Below are 19368 nucleotides of genomic sequence, written 5' to 3' on the forward strand. Positions count from 1 at the left end.
CAAAGAATTTTGTCATTCCTATAAGCTGAATGCAGCCATTTGTTTCCTTCTATGGACATTATATGGCATTTTAAAAGCATAACTATTTCTGGCTCTGCCTGTCCTGTATGAACCTTCTCCCCAGGATTACAGACTGAGAAAGTACAACTAATCCTGACCAAAGACCTCTAACAAGAATTACCAGCAGAACTCAGACTCATAACTCTCTTCCTCAGTTTCTGTGCAACAAGTGAGGAGCCAAAAAGAGAGAACAGTGAGGGACTGTTTATTGATGTTTGATTAGAGTCCTCAGGAAGCTACATTTTGGTATATGGCTTAACTTCAGCCTCCTAAGTCCTTGCAAGTACTGACAAAGCATCAACAGCATAATCACCCTTCTCTTTTTTAGTGTCCTGAGAACTCCTGCAGCATCTATTGCCTGCACACAGGGTTCAGAATCCTCACTGCGCCTCCTGAACTGAGCCGTGGAAGCTGTGCAAAACTTGCATTACCTCCATGAGAGAAAGAGTGCCTGGATAACACAGGGAGCACATCCAGGCATCCTCTCCCAATTCTGTCATATATTTTCAATGAGAGAATAGAGGTATACATGTAGTACAATTAATGTCACCTCCTCCTCTTGGGAGACTATCACAAAATGCAATCAAAGCATAAGGATACATGAGCTAAAAAAGGGAAATATTTTCAACCAGATTATTTTCTTATATAAGTAGGGCAAATCATTACCATTCCTAGTTATAAACTAAGAAAGAACCAACGAGTGACTGCAAGGGCTTGTTGTAAAACAGAAAAAGAGTATGTTGGGTTCTAAAAATGTACTAGGCACAGGGCATGTCCAGCTAGCTCTACTCAGTCTATACTGGCACTGATTGGAGACATTCTTCACCTGTAAATTTAGACTTTTTCTGCTGAAGCTCATTGTGATGGATGAGAAAAGAAAGAGACTGGTTCTGCTTCTTTGAATACAATCAAAGTCAATATAAAATGTATCTAATTATGGTCAAAGCATAAGCACCTCATGTAATGAATTATTAAGACTGTTTAAATAAATCTGTTGGAGAAGAGGCAGAGTAATTATTTTGAATCATTGATCAGCAAACAAGTCCCAAATATTCTTTTGCACCAGTCCCTGGCACCTTCATTCCTGGAGAATTCCAGAGTCATCTTGGTAAAATCCCAGCAGTGGGGCAATACAAGGAGTTCAACTACAAGCTGTGTATGCATACTTCTTAATTGCAGGAGCAGCAGAGACAATAAAAGAGGGTATATTTGAGAACTTGCTCTTGGAAAATTTAATTAAGAAATGCCAATGAAAAAATTTCTTTGGTAGTCAAAAAAACTCTATATACACAGAAAAATACAGACAACAACTTCAAAAGAGCTCAGAACCACTATATTCTCCTTAAGGTGATCTGAACAGAAGTACCACTACTCTCACACCATCTGCTCTGCCTACCTACTACCTACCATTTGCTCTGATACAGAACCCAGACCTTTTATTTTGGCTTTCCCTCCTCTCTGTCTTTTGTCCTGCTGCCTCAAAAGTGCCCACTAAACCTGAGACATTTTGACTGAGACTGGTACTTCCCTGCAAAAGGTCCTGGTTTTGATATACTCTGTTAAATAAAAAGCTTTCTTGTACAAGACATCCATCCTCAATCACATCCATTTATGATCAGTAGCATAATGTAAGGATAGTATAGAGCAGCATGCTGAATGGACTATACACTTCTTTTCTACTGAGTTTAAGGGCATTTGAAGAATCCTGTAAACGATGCCATCAAGTACTGCCAGAGAGGGAAGCTGCACGGGAATATACTGAGGTCACAGCAAACCTTACTCAGCTTTCCCTCTCCCCTCCATGGCCGCCCTCAAGTGCAGCTTAGCGTGGGATCCTGACAGCAGGAGGTTCCCACTACAGGCCTTTGGCTTCATCTCTCCATCAGCCTCCAGCCTCTCAGTTCTTCTCAGGGACTCTCCACGCACTCTGAAGAAGAAAGATCCCAGGCATTTCTCTGGGGCTCTGGGAGCTGCTTGCCTCATTCCTTCTGAGGAAACAGCTGGAAGGTTGCCCTCAAAAACTCATTTGGAAGCTGCATCCTCTCCAAAAGTTTTATCAGCTGCTCATTTCAAGTAGGTTTTTATAGAGCAATCGGAGAGCTGGACTGGATGAAAGGACTGGATCAATGCCTTTGCCTATCCCAGGCACCAGATCCTCAAACCCAAATCATTCTTCACAAAGTCCCCAGTTAAAAGCTTCTTACAGATGCATAAATCTGCAGGCCACTTTCTCCCTCTTACCATCTCACCCTCCTGGCCTCAGAGTTAACAAAAAGTTACATATACTGTCTGTCTAGGAAAATACAAACAGCCACCTTTTCCTGCTTCTGTCTGAGAACTGACTGGAAAGGCTAAAAACCTCTCAAGTCTAGAGGATTTATGAAACCAAGACACAATGAAACTGATAATGAAAAACAGGATGAAGATATGGACAATTTTAATTATCTTCCCTTTTAGGGGAAAAGAGAAGGAGAGAAAGTCAAATATCCTCTTAGATCACAGAAGGATTGTAAGGGGAAGACCTATTAGAGACCAGTGTTGGCACAAAACCAAATGGGCATGAACTGGCTATGAACAAATTTTGTTTGGAAATTAGAAGCAGATTTCTAAACATCAGAGGAGTGAGGTTCTTGAATGGCTTCCCAATAGGAAGCAACAAGAGCAAAAGCCATTTGAGACAGAGATTGATAAACTAACTAAGGGAATCCTGCAACAGAATTTCCTGCAATTACAGAAATGGTGTGCTCCATGACTCAGGAGGTCTCTTTCAGTCTTGCACACCTCATCCTCTGCTGAACCAAGACAGAATAGATAAATAAATAAAAAACAGAGACAAGGTAAATTAGAACTGGAATTTTAGCAGGGCAGCTTCAATAAGGGTGAGTCTGCTTTCTTTATTAAGCAAATTTATGGTAGTTTTTTGAGTGACATTTATTCACCTGTATGTACTTACATATTTTAGAGTAAAAATTTGGGTCATAAGGGAAGACTGAAACAGGAATAAAATTCTATTATATCTATGATTACCGGCAAAGAGCAGTATGGAGGTGAACCCTCCCACCTACCATGCAATCAATTGACCACATTGTTATTAGTTATCTTCAGTGATCTGCAACCAGGGGTTAAAGCTGTCAAAGAAACTGTAAAAAGAGGTAAATAAGCGAGAAAATTAACACATAAAATCATGCAGAAAGAATTCAAGTGAAAAAAGAAGCTTTATAGCTGAGAAATGTGTGGATGGGTATAGAAATGAACACCTGTCTTTTTCAGACTTGACTGACATTTTGCTGGAAAGAAGTCTCTGAATGCATTAAAAAGAGTCAGCAGGGAGAAATCTTTTCACATTTTATTTCTATACTAAAAGTCCAGGATAATAGCACCCTATTCTACACACAGGAAAACACATGAAGCTGAAAACGCATGAAAAATGCAGCATTGTAACATAAGAAATCATCTGTGAACTCTCCTGTAGCACATCAAACATGAGGTATTCATTCATTCCCACAAATTGAGTCAGTGTTGATCTATAAGCTGCAGCACAATATTACACATTTCAGTTTCATGATAAGCTGCAGCTCTGTATTACACATTTCAGTTTCATGCATTTAAGCCAGACAAACATTCCCAGGGGATTGAAAGAACCCACTACAGTGAGTTGTGGTTCTATTTCGGATCATATCACAGCATAACAAATCATAGTTTCAGACACTGGGATAAGGGGCTCAATAAAGCAAGTAGCATGATAACTTCATGTATATCCCTTCCGTGCATGCAGCCATGTGCAGAATCAAATCCACCTCAGGCTCTTCAAAGTGTACAACTACAATGCAACAATCGTTCTCATACCTGCATGTATCCATTATTCATCCACATATATTCTTAAATACACATCATTTATTTCATACTGTAATACAGCAGTAGCTATCTAACCTGTCCACACACATCAACACTGTTTACCACATCTGATCTCATCTCTTGCATTTGAGAAAAAAGAAGAGAACAGAAATGTTTAATGCAGAAGTTCCTTTCATGGTGTTGGTCTGTTCTGCTGGTTTTCCATCCATGCCCCACACAAAGTGGTACTCAGAAGCAGAGTCCCTCTACATCTTTGGTAAGCCACCAGCTCCCTGTGACCACTGTCCCACAAGAAATTCTGAGGGCTGAGAATGTTGCAGTGGTCCCCTGTTGGTCTAGCAGATTTTGGGTGTCAAAGAAGTTTGTAAATTAAGTAAAATTTCAGAAGGAAAAAAAAAACCAAACCAGCCAGAACTCAAATACTGAACTGGTAAACCAGCCATATTGCAGGTACCCATTGATCTTTGCTCTGGTTCCCAAAGAAATTATATTAAAACAAGAAGAGAATTAAAAAAGAGTTTTTCTTATTAATACGCCTTACAGCACCCTGTGCAGATTAGCAAATTCTTCTGAAATATGAAAAGACTTCTGTTAATCTCTGAGTAAAGATGAAAGACAAGATTTCCAAGAGAGTTCAAATATTTCTGAGGTACAAGATGCTATATTTTCCTAAAGAATTTTGCACATTAGATGCCTGACAATTCATGTCATTTTGTTCTCAGGCTGAGAAATTAAAAATTTCTCTCTGAGCTATTTTGATTGAATGGGCCTTGGGACAGGAAGTCAAAGCACCTAGTATGAGCATAAGTCTCCAAACTTTCACAGTCACTTCCTTGTTCTCCCTGTTGTGCTCAAAGTTGAAGCACTGCAGTAGTTTCACTCCTTCCTGCTAATTAAGTTGCACTGAAAAGGTAAATGAAACAGGGAAAGAAAATAACTTGTCTGGAGTACATTTTCATTTTTCCATTTTAATTTCACCCACAAGTCAGCCACCTTAAACATGACATTGGATGGCTGGCAAAAGCATAAAATTATTGCCTAAAACCTAACATCACTGGAACTCATTGTTTGTTCTTGGGTATTTTCTTAAGTGAAAAAAAAAAGTAAAAATAAAAGGTTGTTCAACATAAATAAATCCCTGAAGGGCTTCCAACCCAAATGCTGTATAGTATAAGACGATGAAAGAACTGTTAGGGAAGTGAACAAGAAACAGGAAGTTGGAACTACCTGGCCAAGTTTTACTCTATAACCTGAGTAGTGTGTCATTAAAAAATAACCAGCACAAAAAGTGAAAAACAGCTTCCAGTACAAATATATACTTTTATGATTAAGTTCTCCATAGACAGAATTTTTTTCTCCTAGAGGAGATTATTAAAAGACAGTTACTGTTTAAATGTCAGGAAAAAGGGGAAGCAGACATATATACAAACATAAAAATATAAAGTTTGCATAATATTTAAAAACAGTATCTGTTTTTTAAAAATACAATATCCTGGCAAAAGGTTTAGTCTACACTACAGTTATTACCCATCCTTGCAGGTAGTACAACAATCTCTGGGCATACTGTCATATGTTGCTCCTCTGTCCCACCCTGAAAGGAAGCATCTGCATTTCACAGTCTTTGATTTCTAGAGGATCTAAATGCAAAAGCCCACACGAAACTTTCTAAAGGGCCTCTGAATCAGGAAAAGAACACAAAGCCTAAAAACACAAGGCTGTTGTAATGCAAGTGGAGTACTGAAAAATCGCATTGTATCAGGAGATTGAATGATTCACAGGACTGGTAATGGAATACAATATGTCCTTCTACCAGGTCACTAGGCTGAATCCATTCTGGATGATGACCAAAAACCATTCCCATTTGATTGCTCCTCGTGTGAAATGAATTGATCAAGGTTGTCCTGATAAACGAACAAGTTTGTCACTTGAAACTAAAACATCACAAGGACCTCTGTTGGCATAACCCACTGAGATTCAACAAGAAGCCATCCCAAAATCTCAATAGTCAGCCGATTGCAAGCAATTTGACAGTGCTGGCCAAAAAAAAAAATAGAAGTTGAACAGAAAGATGCCAAACTTCAGGTTTGATCCTCTGACTCACCCAAAACACATAACTAGAGAGCAGCACTGGGGAAGGTGACTCAGCCACGGTCCAATGCATCACTTACTCTGTGACTGAACAAAGGGACTGCAGTCTTCCAGGTCTGCCAGTTTACCAGCTTTCATCCAAACAAAATTAATTTCACCATCTTAAAAGGAAAGCAAAAAACATCTAACTCACCAGTAAAGCTGTCCAAGATTTTTTTGAAGATAATAATCATACAGCTTACTGGGATCTGCACTTAATAGATAGATGTGGGTGCCAAGAGGTAGTTCAGCCCCAGCTGCCAGTGCACCTTTCTATTCCAGCAAACCCACCTTCCTGTCTTTTAGCACACACAAATTTCGCACATTGAATCAACTATTCATTTTAATAAAGTGTCAAATTGCCAGAAAAAATATTTTGTTCACCTACTAGAAGATAAAAATTGAGCCTTTAGCATGCTTTCTTATTAAAAAAAACCAACAAAAAAAAAGTCACCATCTTAACACAAAGACTAAAGTTTTTACTTTATTTTGGGTCTGTTTCAGCTACTGTAAGATGTACTAAAACAAACTCCTCCATCCACCCCTGTATCCCCTGTATCCCTGCATCCCTGCATCGAGTCCTGAAGCTGAAAGTGTATGATAATTCCCAGTACACTGCCAAAGGCACAAGCTACCAACATGAGAGTGAAGCAGTGGTGTAGGCATGCACATACATGCACACATACAGATACAGTATTTATAAAACCACTGCTGTAAGGGATCTGGTGTTTATTTTTTAATTAACTGCAAATGATAACACAAGAGCTTTTCATCTGGCATGAGCTTGGATTTCATCAGCTGCTGGAAAAGATTCTCTTGGAGAAATAAAATTACAGTGTTTCTTCATGTATTTTCCATAGATTTCAAAATAAACAGAAGTATATGGTCATGCCAGTTAATAAAGAGATGTAGGTAAAGTTACAGGTACATCTTGGTACACATCTAGAAAGAGGCTGCAGAGCTATACATACACTAATTAACACATCATATTGGCTAAATGACAAAATGCCCAGGTAAAAAAAAAGATGAAGCACACGTGAAAGGAACAGGGAAGGGCAGTTGTAAAGAGTACCATTAACCTACCTGCTGCCCCTGGATATTGCATTATACACAACGTGGCATAAAAGAGAGTTCATAATTTGGTGCTCCTTCTGCCCACCCACATTTCTTACCACGTCACATTTCTCAAACAGAACAATGTGTGACAGCAGGAAACTGAAAGTGATGCAGACTAAGACTTCAGAACCGCTTTTAATCTGTGCTCCATTTCGAAAGTCAGAAGCTGCACTGTGAATCAACTCCACACCACACCCCAACCCATCCCCTCCCCTAAGGGACAATTTGACAAGCTGGTAAGAAACAAGTCCTGAGTATAAAATTTATTCTTTCCAATGAAGGCACTGAGATGTGCAGCCCTTACTAAATAACAACACTGCCAGCTACCACTTTGTATTTCTTCTCATGTGGAGTCTTTACAATCCATGATCTCTTGAATTTATGAAAAAGGAGGAGGAGAGATTTCAGCAGTACTTTATCTGGTCCCTAGAAAGCTAAAAATCCCTATCTCTTTTCCCCATTTCGTGCTACAAAATACATCGTCTTGATACATACATTTTCCAAGTGCTCAGAAGATTATTTCACAGGTTTCAGGGTGTATCAGAAAAAGAACAAAAAGGATTTTGCCATTGCTAGATTTGCTGGCTGTCAAGGTCAATGCAGTATTTAAATGCGATAATTTAATGATACATTAAATCACTACCATGTTTATGTAAGTATAATTAAACTGGTAGAGTGCCTAAATTTTTTTGAAAGAATTCTTGCTCATTATTTTTACATTTAAGAAATAATACTCTTAATAATAAATTGAAATTAAAGGGAGATTGAAGTTTTCAAGGATTCTGATGAATCTGGCTAAGAAGAAAAGAACTTTGGAATTACATATAATAAAAGGAACAGCTCAGTCATCAACTGCTTCAGACACAAGATGATAGATGTACATATATGAAGATGAAAACAAATTAATTCTTTGAAGGATGCTTATTCACATGAGTATTGGCAGATCTGATGTAGTCTCCTTGGGAGAGTCAGGACTAGCTGCATAGAGGTATCTACTCCACTGAAATTATTCTTTGGGGAACACATTCCTCCATTCATTCCTTTCCATATCCACATTCAGAGCTATTAAATCTTACTTACTTTCCTTCATATTCTCTGCAAGTTAACATTTTTTGATCTTGCACAGGACAACATCTTGAGAGGTCTCCACTTATACAGATAAACTGGTCCCACAAGTAATGGAAAATGTGGCATTCCAAATGCAAAAGTAGAGACAGGCAAATAAATCAGACATAAAACCACACCTTTTACTGTTCAGTGTAAAAAATTATGAAATCTCCTACCCAAGAAAAATGCAGGTTACTACGTTACCAGCACAGTGAAACTTTGATATGAAATTGTGGTTTTAAGTTGGGATCTTGGTTCTGTTGTACAAAGCAGAAAGAGGCTTTACCTACAACAAAGAATAAGGCCAGATTCAACTCAGCTATGGGAGCACCAACAAACCTTCATAACCTGTGGTAAGATCCAGCACTTTGCAATGCCAGAAACGTTCTAAGTGAAAGGATTTTGCAGTGGGCTTCATCAAGTAAACTATGATAAGATGCTCAAAGATTAATTAACCTGAAGCTCTGCAAAACAATAACCAAAACAAATAATATTAGAAACCAAGCTGACAGTAATTTGTTGAGTAATCATGCTTCTTGCTCTAGCTAAACTCATTTAGCAGAGTTACTGTCAGTGTAAGCAAGTGGTAGGCAAGTGCTCCAATGTCAGTCACAGAATTTATAGCACTGCCAACATTTTAAGTATCTACTGGCAGGTAAAAATGTTAGTAGTCTCTAATAAAAAAAGCTATTGAAGTTACTTTAATTTGGCATAAATATATGGGGAGGATCCCTTTACATTTCAGATATCACACACATATATTATATTAAGCTAATGTTTTGGGAACACTGCAGGAGTTAACTGTATGACCTCAGCATCAGCCACAGACAGACTCAGTGTTGACTCCCAGGTACAAAGTAATTCAAAGCAAAATACTTGGGAGCAAAATAAAACAAATACTAATGTGAATTTCCAAAAAACACAGTAAGAATCAGATATGCACATCACACTTTCTTTTCCCTTTGCGAAGAAAAGATTGTAATTTGAAATATAGGCAAGTAAGAGAATTAAACTGAAACAACCCCAGCTACCACATTGAACATGGAATGCAGACAAATAGTTGGGAGATGCAACTTTTAAGAGCTTAGCTCGACATCAGTGATTGTGGAGAAGACACTTTGAATGCATGTATTAGCCTCCTACGAAGGCATGCATGTGCTAGGTTCAAATGTGTCTAGGATGTCTGATAGCTCATTCTCAATGAATCTGCAATCTGCTTGAAGGGAAGTGAAAGATATTCCTCAGTAAGTTACTGACACAGCACTCAGACACCTGACTAATGTCTGCTAGTTCAGAGAGGAACTGAAGAGGGAAACCTTTCCTCTGATCCAGTAAATCATTTTGAAGGGCCATTCACAGCTGATGTCTAATGAACCATAAGGGGTATAAAGAAATGGCTGGCTTTTTCTTGAAAAATTACAAATGTCACAAGGATGCATTGCACCACAGTAAGTGTTTTACTGTCTCTTGCAGGTAAGAAAGTTGACTTCAGTTCATGTATTTCACTGATTCAGCAGAGGTAGTAGAACTCTAAACTTTTCAATGAGCCATAATAATTGGAAGTCAGAATGACTGTGTTCCATATGGTCATTCAGTTCTTTTAATCTGCTTTGCCCAGCATGTCTCACATTAAGGACTCAAAACCTGCAAATCTTTCCACTCCACTGCAAGTGATTTGTAAGTAACAGGAATACAGTCAGACAGAAGAGTCTTGTTCAAGGCACAACCGAAGCCCCAGGTCACAACAGAAACATCAAGTTCTAACAGAGGTTGAACCAGAGGGGAAATTGACAGCTCTGATCCTTCTCTACTCACAAGGGAGCCTCAGTAATTAAAATAATACCTTCATTCCTTTTAAAGCCTTTGATTTAAGCAAATCCAAATTCCTACTGCATAAAGAGTATTTTACACCCCAGGTGATGCATAAACAAGTGTACACACACAAAGGTAAGAACAGATTATTGCCGCATTTTCTAACGCTTTGTTTACATAGGCGAAATATGGTGCAATTGTTAGCCTCTTGTACCTGGTGCAGTATTGGGATTTCTGTGAGGAAATCTGTATACCTGGGCATAACCCTCCCCATTTTCCCAAACTACTTGACATTATGCAGTTCAGTCATTAGGATTTACAGGTCTTAGTCAGCTTATAGATCTCTACCCTCTGCTGAACATCTGTACTGGATACAAAGGTTATGTTCCCATGTCAGATGTCTAACTCCAGCCTGCAACTTGATCAACACTGACTGACAGTTCTTCCTCATCACCCACAACACTATTGAAGAAACATTTCTGTCGAGAGATTCCACACTTTCCCTTCCCTTCTTGATCCAGAACGACCCCACAGCACATTCCAGAAAAGATAACAGGGTCATAACCATGCTCCAATATATTTCTCTTTGTAATTCAGATCATCTCATAAAAAAAAACTCAATCAAACGAGAAAACCGCCCCCAAAACTTAAGGGAACGAAAATCAAAAACATTGGCTGCTCCAGTTGGATACTATGTACTGTAGCTTTGCGCTCGTGTGAACAATTGCTGGTTCAATGGTTTAAAACATCTGCCCTCTGCTCGATTTTCCCCTTGGATTTTACCAGCTCCCCGTTTCAGGGAGATGGTGCCGGGTGCAGCAACAGCGCCCTCTGTCCGCCACGGGGGAAATGGCATCTCGCGCCCCTGCCCTCCCAGGGCTGACGATGGATTTAGTTAAATTTAAACAAATATATACAACATTTGCCCGGCAATACTTTGGCACCCAGATTTACACTGACAACACAGTTTACAGAAGTTCCTTCTTCCTGCTGCACAAATCTCAGTGCCTTTTAAGACTTCAACACGAGAATTGTTTTTACTCTGAAAAGTAAACGACAAGTCATTTCACGCTTCTTGAAAGTTGGGGTTTGTTTTGTTAGCTTCTCTTTTTCTTTTTTTTTTTTCCCCTTGGAATCTTTCATCATGTCCTAAGGAAAAGCCAATTACAACTCTTACTAGCTTTCTGTCCCCTCCACATACAGAAGCACTTGCTGGTTTCTTCTTCCTCACTCCTGCAGCAAAGCTTCTATGTGGAAAAAGAATCTCAAAAACAGGAGCACAAACACTGAAAAGTCGTCAAAGTTTTTTTACATTTTTATTTTGCCTCCATGTTTTCCCAGCTGCTCTGCTTAAAAGTTTAAAAAAAAAATATAAAAACCAAAGAAAAAGGCTTGCAAATAACATTACAAGTTAAGAGACTGGAAAACTGCAGTCCAAGGAAGAGGATGTGACTTTAGTTTGACTTACCAATTTTATCCAGATGTATATTTTCCTATTTGCTTTTTACAGCGGCTGAGCTCAGTGCTCAGGAACGTCCATCCCGTGTCAGGGAGCCAGGCAGAGCGCTGATCCCCACGCTGGATGCTGCTGAGCGAGCGGAGCTGGGCTGCCTGCTGCTGCTCCTGCTGCGGCGGCAGCGGCTGCTGCTGCTGCTACGTGCGCTCCCTCGGACCCAGACCAGGAACTGCTTCCCATTCCCCAGCCCCGCTCCAGCGCTGCGGGCTGCGGGAGGCAGGGCCGGCCCCTGCTACTGTGCTGCGCTTTCTTAAAGGGCCCAGCGCCGGCCGGGCAGCAGCGCACGGCACCGGCAGCTACCGGCGCTGCTCGGGCGGAGCTCGGGGCGGGAGCGGCGGGAAGGGAGGAGGCTCACCTCCGCGATAACCATCGCCGTGCCAGACGCTTTCCTACACGCCGCGGAACAAGAAGGCTCTTCCACACAGCTTTCCGCTCAAAGCTTTCAGGTGTTACGGGCTTTAATTTTTGCTTCCTTCGCGCCCTCCGGAAAGCTGGTGGGGACATGCGGCGGCGGCGGGGTCCGCACGGTTCCCTGGCCTTGGCCGCAGGATCCCCTCTGTGACAGAGACCCCCGCGGGGAGCAGTGCGCCCACTCCAGCCTCCTGCTCCGTGAGGTACACTGCGGCACATTGTCCCCAACCCATGCTCTGCAGCAGCACCGGGATGAGGGATTCCCCCTGGTACTCAGCTCAGTTTGACCTTAAGAGATTTTATTCCCTGTAATGGAGAGAATATGATTTAACTAAATAAAACCCCCTCATTTCCTAGTTTTTCCTCTCCACTCATTCTCCAGATAATTTTAATGCTCTGTAAACCACTATTTCTAGTGTGTTTGCTGTTTTCTGACTTCACTTTTAACTGTATCTGATTTTAATAGTTAGATTAATGTGGGGAAGTTGTCTGCCTCGTGTGTGTTGCTGCCTGCAGTGAAAGAAACTGCATTCTCTGTGGAACAGAAATACCGAAATTCAGAGATAGTACACCATCTGCAAAATCTCTCTTTTTTTAAAATTCATGGAAATACATGGTTTGCTCTCTGTATGTGTAAGCCATTTGTTCTCATTATAATAACTGAACTCTCATGATGACAATACCAATCAACGCATATCACAAGGCAAAGTCATATATATGCACACAAATATGTGTATCTTTAATGACACATCCAGAGAAGACAAGTCACAGGGGGAAAATACTGCCTTCAAGCTTGTAGGCCAAACCAAACAAGATGAGGCCAAGTCACCACTGTCCTGTCTTCTCTGCCTTCACTTAAACCTATGCACTGTAAGCACAAAACAGGTACAAATCATCATGCTTGCAAGCTATGATGTCTTTCTGTTTCTTCAGTCCTATGGAGAAGAACATGAGTACAACCCAAAAATTGAATGCAGCCCATTTAATGATAATGGTCCATCACAAACAGGCTCAGTAGGTACCCGATAACTACTGGCATGTATACCTTCTGCCCTGTTACCAGAGTTGCCATTTGGCCACATGACTAAATTACAGTATTCAGCACTATGAACCTTGTATTAAACCACAGGGATCCATCAGCGTTTCTCTAGTATGAGCTGTACTATGCTCCTGCCTTTCTCAGCATAAAGCCTGGGAAAGTTTTATATTATTTACACATGCAAACTATATGTGATGCATAGTATAAGAGATCCTAAAATTCCATCAGTCATCCCCTCTGCTCACGGATTTCCACTGGTCTATTAATTCTCACTTACCACTCTCATCTCTACCTACTACTTTTTTCACCTCTTCCTCCAAGTCCTTCCCTATTTACTCCCTCTTTCCCCCTTCTGCATGCCAAGCATTTCTGTAGGCGGTCTTCACCTTTTGAGCTCCATCTAACTGTCTTGGTCCCCCCTTTACCTCTAACCTCTGATTTTCTCATTGAAGAGCAAAGAGCACCTGAAAGGAGACCTGGGAATAATTAACCGATTCCTTCCCTTGCATCCTTCTCCTTCCTACAGCAAAGGTTCTGGAGCCAGAGACCTGTATCCAGCCCTAGAAACTAACCTGCAGCAGCAGGCCAAGGCACAAGGGCTAGGTGGGCATGCTCACATTACCAAGGCAATCTCCCCGCTCTAAATTCCACACTGAATTGTTTGTCATGATACAATGTAACTAAGATAAATGGTCCTTGCCCATTAGTTAAAAGTTAACAAAACACCCATCTTTAAGACACAGCTGTTCATCCATTCGGTGCCTTAGCTAAGGTTACTCTGGTGTGCTCAAAACACACAGAGTCTGTCCACAAGACAACAGGGTGAGGTGCTGCAGTAGATGAGGAATTGAATGGCAAAGACACCAGCGATGGAGAGAAATTGGGGGCTGGGAGGATGCTAAAGTGACGCTCCACTGCTCTGCACACACAAAACAAGAATATGCCAAACACCAGAAACTGTCTAGCAGGAAACAGGCTTGTGCCACTGGAAGAATGATCTAATGACCATAAATGTTAAGATAAAAAAGGAATATCTGCAGTTCCTTACATATGGTGCTCCTTATTCTCCTCACAAGCCCATGTGAAAGCTGGCCCCCTCTCACCGCAGCATCTGGATGTTCCATTGACAGAGCATTGTCTCATGGCTGCAGCACAACTCCTGTTTTCTATTACTGGACGTAGGAGAAATGTGTGGTATATTCAATAAGGACACGGAATTTGAATTCTGCTGCATGCTTCAATATTTAGTCATCAGTAAATGAAACTAGATAATCACTGATTCTTTCTGTGATTCTCTTCCCTCAATAACAAAAAGGTACATTAAACTCTGGTGTTACATAATTCAATACTTGCGTTTGCAAATGCTTGGGATGGAAGCTAACGGAGAAGCCAGCTTTTTATAATGAAATACTGAACTGGAGATACCTCAGAGAAAATTGAAAAGTGTTGCAGTTTGCAAAAGTGTTTGATTCAATGGAGCAATCCTCTTGCACAAGAAGTGACATTTAATAAGAGCTATTTTAGTGCCTTAGCTTATAGGGGACAGCAAAACCAAAAGTCGTGCCAAAGGTGCCAAAACTAAAAAAGGTGTGTTTGTCTCTCTGAATAGCATATCACACAATGTGTACTTTCCAAGGCAGCAAAAACATACCTACAAAGGCAGCTCCTTCTGAATTTAGGAATAAAATGATTAAAGAAAGAACCTGTTTATTTTCACAAGAATTTTTAGGTTCTGAAGACCAAGGTCAAAACCAAAAAGGCTGTAGTATTATCCATGCATAGGGACCCAGAACAGTAAGGAGTGAAAAGGGGAAAGGGATATACAAAATCCAATAGATTATTTGATGCTCAAAACCATATTCTTTTCAGAAGGCAGAAGCAAAAGCTTCTCTAAACTAGTGCTCCACCTCTGGAGATATAAACTGTTTGTTAGATCCCTCATCAAAACAAAAGGACACGGGTATATTAATCTAACAGCAGAAGTGTCCATTGTGAGAGGAGACCCAGTGCCAGGCTGCCTGCTCCATCTGACAGTGAGAGTAAACACCACAGCTCTGTGCGCTTGGCTCCATGCCTTGCCTGACACCACCAGTGCAGCCACAGGGTCTGCAGCTCAGTCACCACAGGGTACACGACTAACAGGACTTTCCCACCCTGCCCACAGAGGCCATTGCTGCATGTCTCCGAGTCTCTGAAATGCCACACAATGTTTTGAGCATCTCTCAAGCCTGAAATGCAGAGCACTATTACTATTATACATTAACACTGGATGTAATGTGGTGGTGGATCTATCCCTATCCTCACTTATCAATGAACCACACAAAATTCTGTGCCCTGTTGTTGAGGGGCTGAAATGGGGCATATATATTCAACATAACAGCAATGCACGCACATTCATTTAGTTAATATAATGCTCCTAAAATTATTTTGAACTTCGGGCTGAAACCACACCATCAGATCTAAAGGCTGGATTCCACTCTCACTGACTGCCAGATGAATAAGGACACTTCAATTCAGGGATATATATCTATATATTCATATATATGGATATACATATATATATATATATCTGTTTTCAGATAACAGCCTAACTCAAACCCACATCCCTGAAGGCAGGGAAGACAGAACAGCCAGAATTAGATTAAATTTCCTGCCACTAAAACATTGATCATCTGTCAGCAATTAAAGGTAGTTACCAGTCCCTGACAACTGTAAATATTTGTAGCCAGCAACTTCACCATGGCTTCATTTGCTTCCCTTGAAGAAACTTGTGATGTGTTCACACCTAACGTCTTATGACCATTTTGAACTTCTTCATGATATTTTGCACAGACCAGAGCTTTAAAAAAACAATTGTTCAGCTGAATTTCAGTTAGCAAAATGAAGGGCACTGATTTGTAAAATGGAATCTTCCTCTGCTTTCCCCATAATTTTTGAATGCTTCCTTCTATTCTGTATATATGTTCCCATCTTCCAGAGGAATCATTTTTATTTTAAAAATCCGTGTTCTACCAAATGGTCACCTTACAGACAGATGCAGTATGCAGACAAGTGATCTGTATCACAAATATTATTATGCATATGTTGTTGTCTAAATTTACTAAATCTGTGAACCAAGGAGGCTGGAGTGAGCTTGTCCCTAGGCAGCTGTTCCAGTAATAGTATGCATAATGACATTCCTAAATATTTTTCATTTGAAGGATTTTTTTTCCTTTTTGAAAAAGAATCCAAAGACCAGCTTGAACTGCATTGCAACATAAACTTTCACTAATAGTAATTTAAAAATTGAGTTTGGGATCTGAATGATCAGGTTTTTTGGGTTTTTTTTTCCTTTTTATTGTCCTGATATGTGCACATGGATTTCTTTAGCTGCATTGAGAGGAGGGGCTTAGGGACTTTTTAAGTTTTGGAAGTTATTAGAGAATAGTTGACTATCATTTAATTAGCAATGGTCTAGACCACCATGTCTTGTTCCAACCAAGAACAGGACATTAATGCAGTCAAAAGTAAAGACAGTCTCCAGCTATGAAGACAGAGATCTCAGTGACTTCCAGGAAAATCAAAGGAATGCCTATCACAGGAAAAGAGAAATGGAAAGGGAAAGGCTATTTCCACTTCTTATTCTCATACAGGATCTAGGCCAGATCCTTTACTCTGGTTGACTACTGGTTGACACAAAACCAAAGTGAAAAAGTAATGTCAGTTTTTGAACTGCCCTTGTAACTCTGTGGTCTATAAGCTGATGAGATATGCTAAGGTCCTACTGCCAATTTAGAACAGCCTTGGGATTTTTTAAATGACACTTGGCTACTGCTGGATCCTGAAACAGCTACCCAGCAGGCAGTGAACTCCAGCTAAATATCCTCTTTTTTGCAGAACTGGTGACTGAGCTGTCCCACTGTTCCTATTCTACCTAGGAAACTCATTTCATTTGAAAATTATTTCAGTATAACCAGTTCTGTGTGTTTTAAAGTGCTCTGTAGTTTCTCAGTGGAAAAAGAGTAGCTGGAGCAAAAAGTCCTGGCTCTATCTGTGATGCTGGGCAGGGGACAACATTTGCTTACTGTGTATTTTTTGCAGAAGACTTAGAAGAATTAGTTACGGTTGGTGTAGCTTGTTCTCAGAAATTTACATGCAAACTAATCAGCAGCACTGATCCCCTGGTAAAAGGCTGAAATCAATTAGGAAGACAGTTGACTTTATTATAGCAATTAATTGCAAATGACATTTAGTTTCAGTATTTGATAGTCAAGCTCTTTATTCTGGCTTTGGGGACTTTGATGTTTTAGTCTAGTTTGGGGGTTTGGGGTTTTTTTTGTTTGGCTTTGGGGTTTTTTTTTGCCTTCCCTCTATTACACCACTGTTAACTTGCCCTGATTTTTCTTAGACATAACTTTCATCACATGAAATCTGTCCTATTTTGTGACACACACTTTCCTGGAGGATACTTGACCTTCTTTACAGGAATTCCTGTATGCTTAGGAGTCCTGGAAATGGGACAATGTTCCTACGGAAAGGTGGCTCCTTACTTCTAGGCAAAGGATGCTGAATTGCTTTCTTGGAAATATGCTTGACTGTGAGGGTGAGGGCAGGAGAGAAGAAAGATGTAAGCCATCTTTGTTGTACTTGGCAAGAAGGTTCAGTTTACAGGGAATTCAGAGCACCCATGCTCCAGTGAGGTGCTAAGCAATAGATGTGTGATTACCAGAAAGACACAGTTGCTCTGGAGACAAAAAATACAGAGCTTTCTCTGTGAAGCAGTTGAGTGAAGAGGGGCACACCCAGATTCTGCAAGCTTTAATTCCATCCTGGCAGCCTGAGCCAGAGGGAAACTTGGTGTATGCCAGGAGAGCAGCACATATTTAACTAGGTAGTGGCCCTGATTCTATGCAAGATGTTCATCCACTGGGATGAGACTGGGCCCCCAAAACCATTGTTTGCTCCTGCACATGCCAGGGAAGAAACTGGTCACCTAGAGGGACGTAGCTAATCAGGAATGAATTAGTCAGTCTTCCAGAAGACTTCAAAGATATAAAACAATAATGTTTTAAAATTATGGGGAGCAAATCTGCACCTTTTGAATATATAGCCTTACAGAGATAGAAAACTGGAGCTGTGAGCAGAACATCATATGTTGTTTCACGTGACAGAATCTGAAGTTTAGCACTTGTATTTTTTGTATTGGTTTCTGTGAGGTTCTCACAGCTGTGGAAACTATTTAGGATATTGATAGAGAGACAGTATCATGACTATGGAAACAACCACAGGAAACTTACTGCTCAGTTCATCAGAAGTAAAACGGAGCTTGAGCCCTGACCACTGTTTTACCACTGCCCTACTCATTCATGTCATGCGCCTTCTTAACTCAGCCACAATCCACACTCACATTATACTCATGTAAATACTGCTGCAGAGCTGGCAGGTGTCAGTAGGGAACTGGGTCACGAGACTTCACAGCATTGCTTCACATATAGTGCAAATACCATGGGAAGAAAAGGTTTCACATTATTTTGTCTCTGTAAACAACTGCTGTGAGTCTACAAGAAAAATAGAAAGGATGTTGAAAATCATGAGACACTAGGTGTGATTAGGCTTCGTGAACAGATTGGATGCACAAGTTCTTAATAGACCAAAACACTAAAGTATTCTCAATCACACCAAGGAGGAAGATGCTGACAGTAAATTTTCTTCTAACTGGTGGTCACTCACTCACTCAGAAAGACAGGAATGAATGAAGAAAGGAAGGGAAGGGAAGGGAAGGGAAGGGAAGGGAAGGGAAGGAAGGGAAGGAAGGGAAGGAAGGGAAGGGAAGGAGGGAAGGGAAGGGAAGGAAGGGAAGGAAGGGAAGGGAAGGGAAGGGAAGGGAAGGGAAGGGAGGGAAGGGAAGGGAAGGGAAGGGAAGGGAAGGGAAGGGAAGGGAAGGGAAGGGAAGGGAAGGGAAGGGAAGGGAAGGGAAGGGAAGGGAAGAAAAAAAGAAAAGAAAAGAAAAGAAAAGAAAAGAAAAGAAAAGAAAAGAAAAGAAAAGAAAAGAAAAGAAAAGAAAAGAAAAGAAAAGAGAAAAGAAAAGACATAAAATCAAGAATGTTACTGAATTATCATTTACAATAAGTCTATTTACTAATTTACAAGAAATGCCTCCAGTTTAGACCATAATTATAATCAAAACCAAGTTAATATGTTGGCTCTCAGACAGTGCTATGGTGTGACTAACACTTGTGGTACAGTCCAGATACAAGTTCTGTTCTGCTGAAATGGTGATGGGGTAAAGAGACAGATGAGATTAGAGGTTACAATTTTTATGCTATTAGGATATGTGCTGTCTCTA

The 19368-nt window shown here is 40.4% G+C and overlaps 1 protein-coding gene across 3 annotated transcripts in view; it reads right to left on the minus strand.

Moving 5' to 3' along the window:
• DAAM2 (dishevelled associated activator of morphogenesis 2) overlaps nt 1-19368 on the minus strand; it is a 223546-nt gene that overhangs the window by 165454 nt on the left and 38724 nt on the right. The window contains exon 1 of one of the 3 annotated variants that reach the window (XM_085055064.1): nt 11546-11878. The exons of 1 other annotated variant lie outside the window; for it this stretch is intronic. The gene's annotated coding sequence lies outside the window, so the exon portion shown is untranslated. Of the gene's footprint in view, nt 1-11545; nt 11879-19368 lie in introns of those variants that run through there. One more of the 3 variants, XM_085055067.1, reaches the window with a different exon arrangement.

Source organism: Lichenostomus cassidix, chromosome 3 (genome assembly GCF_008360975.1).
Source record: "Lichenostomus cassidix isolate B80296 chromosome 3, HeHo_3.0, whole genome shotgun sequence".
Taxonomy (NCBI): domain Eukaryota; kingdom Metazoa; phylum Chordata; class Aves; order Passeriformes; family Meliphagidae; genus Lichenostomus; species Lichenostomus cassidix.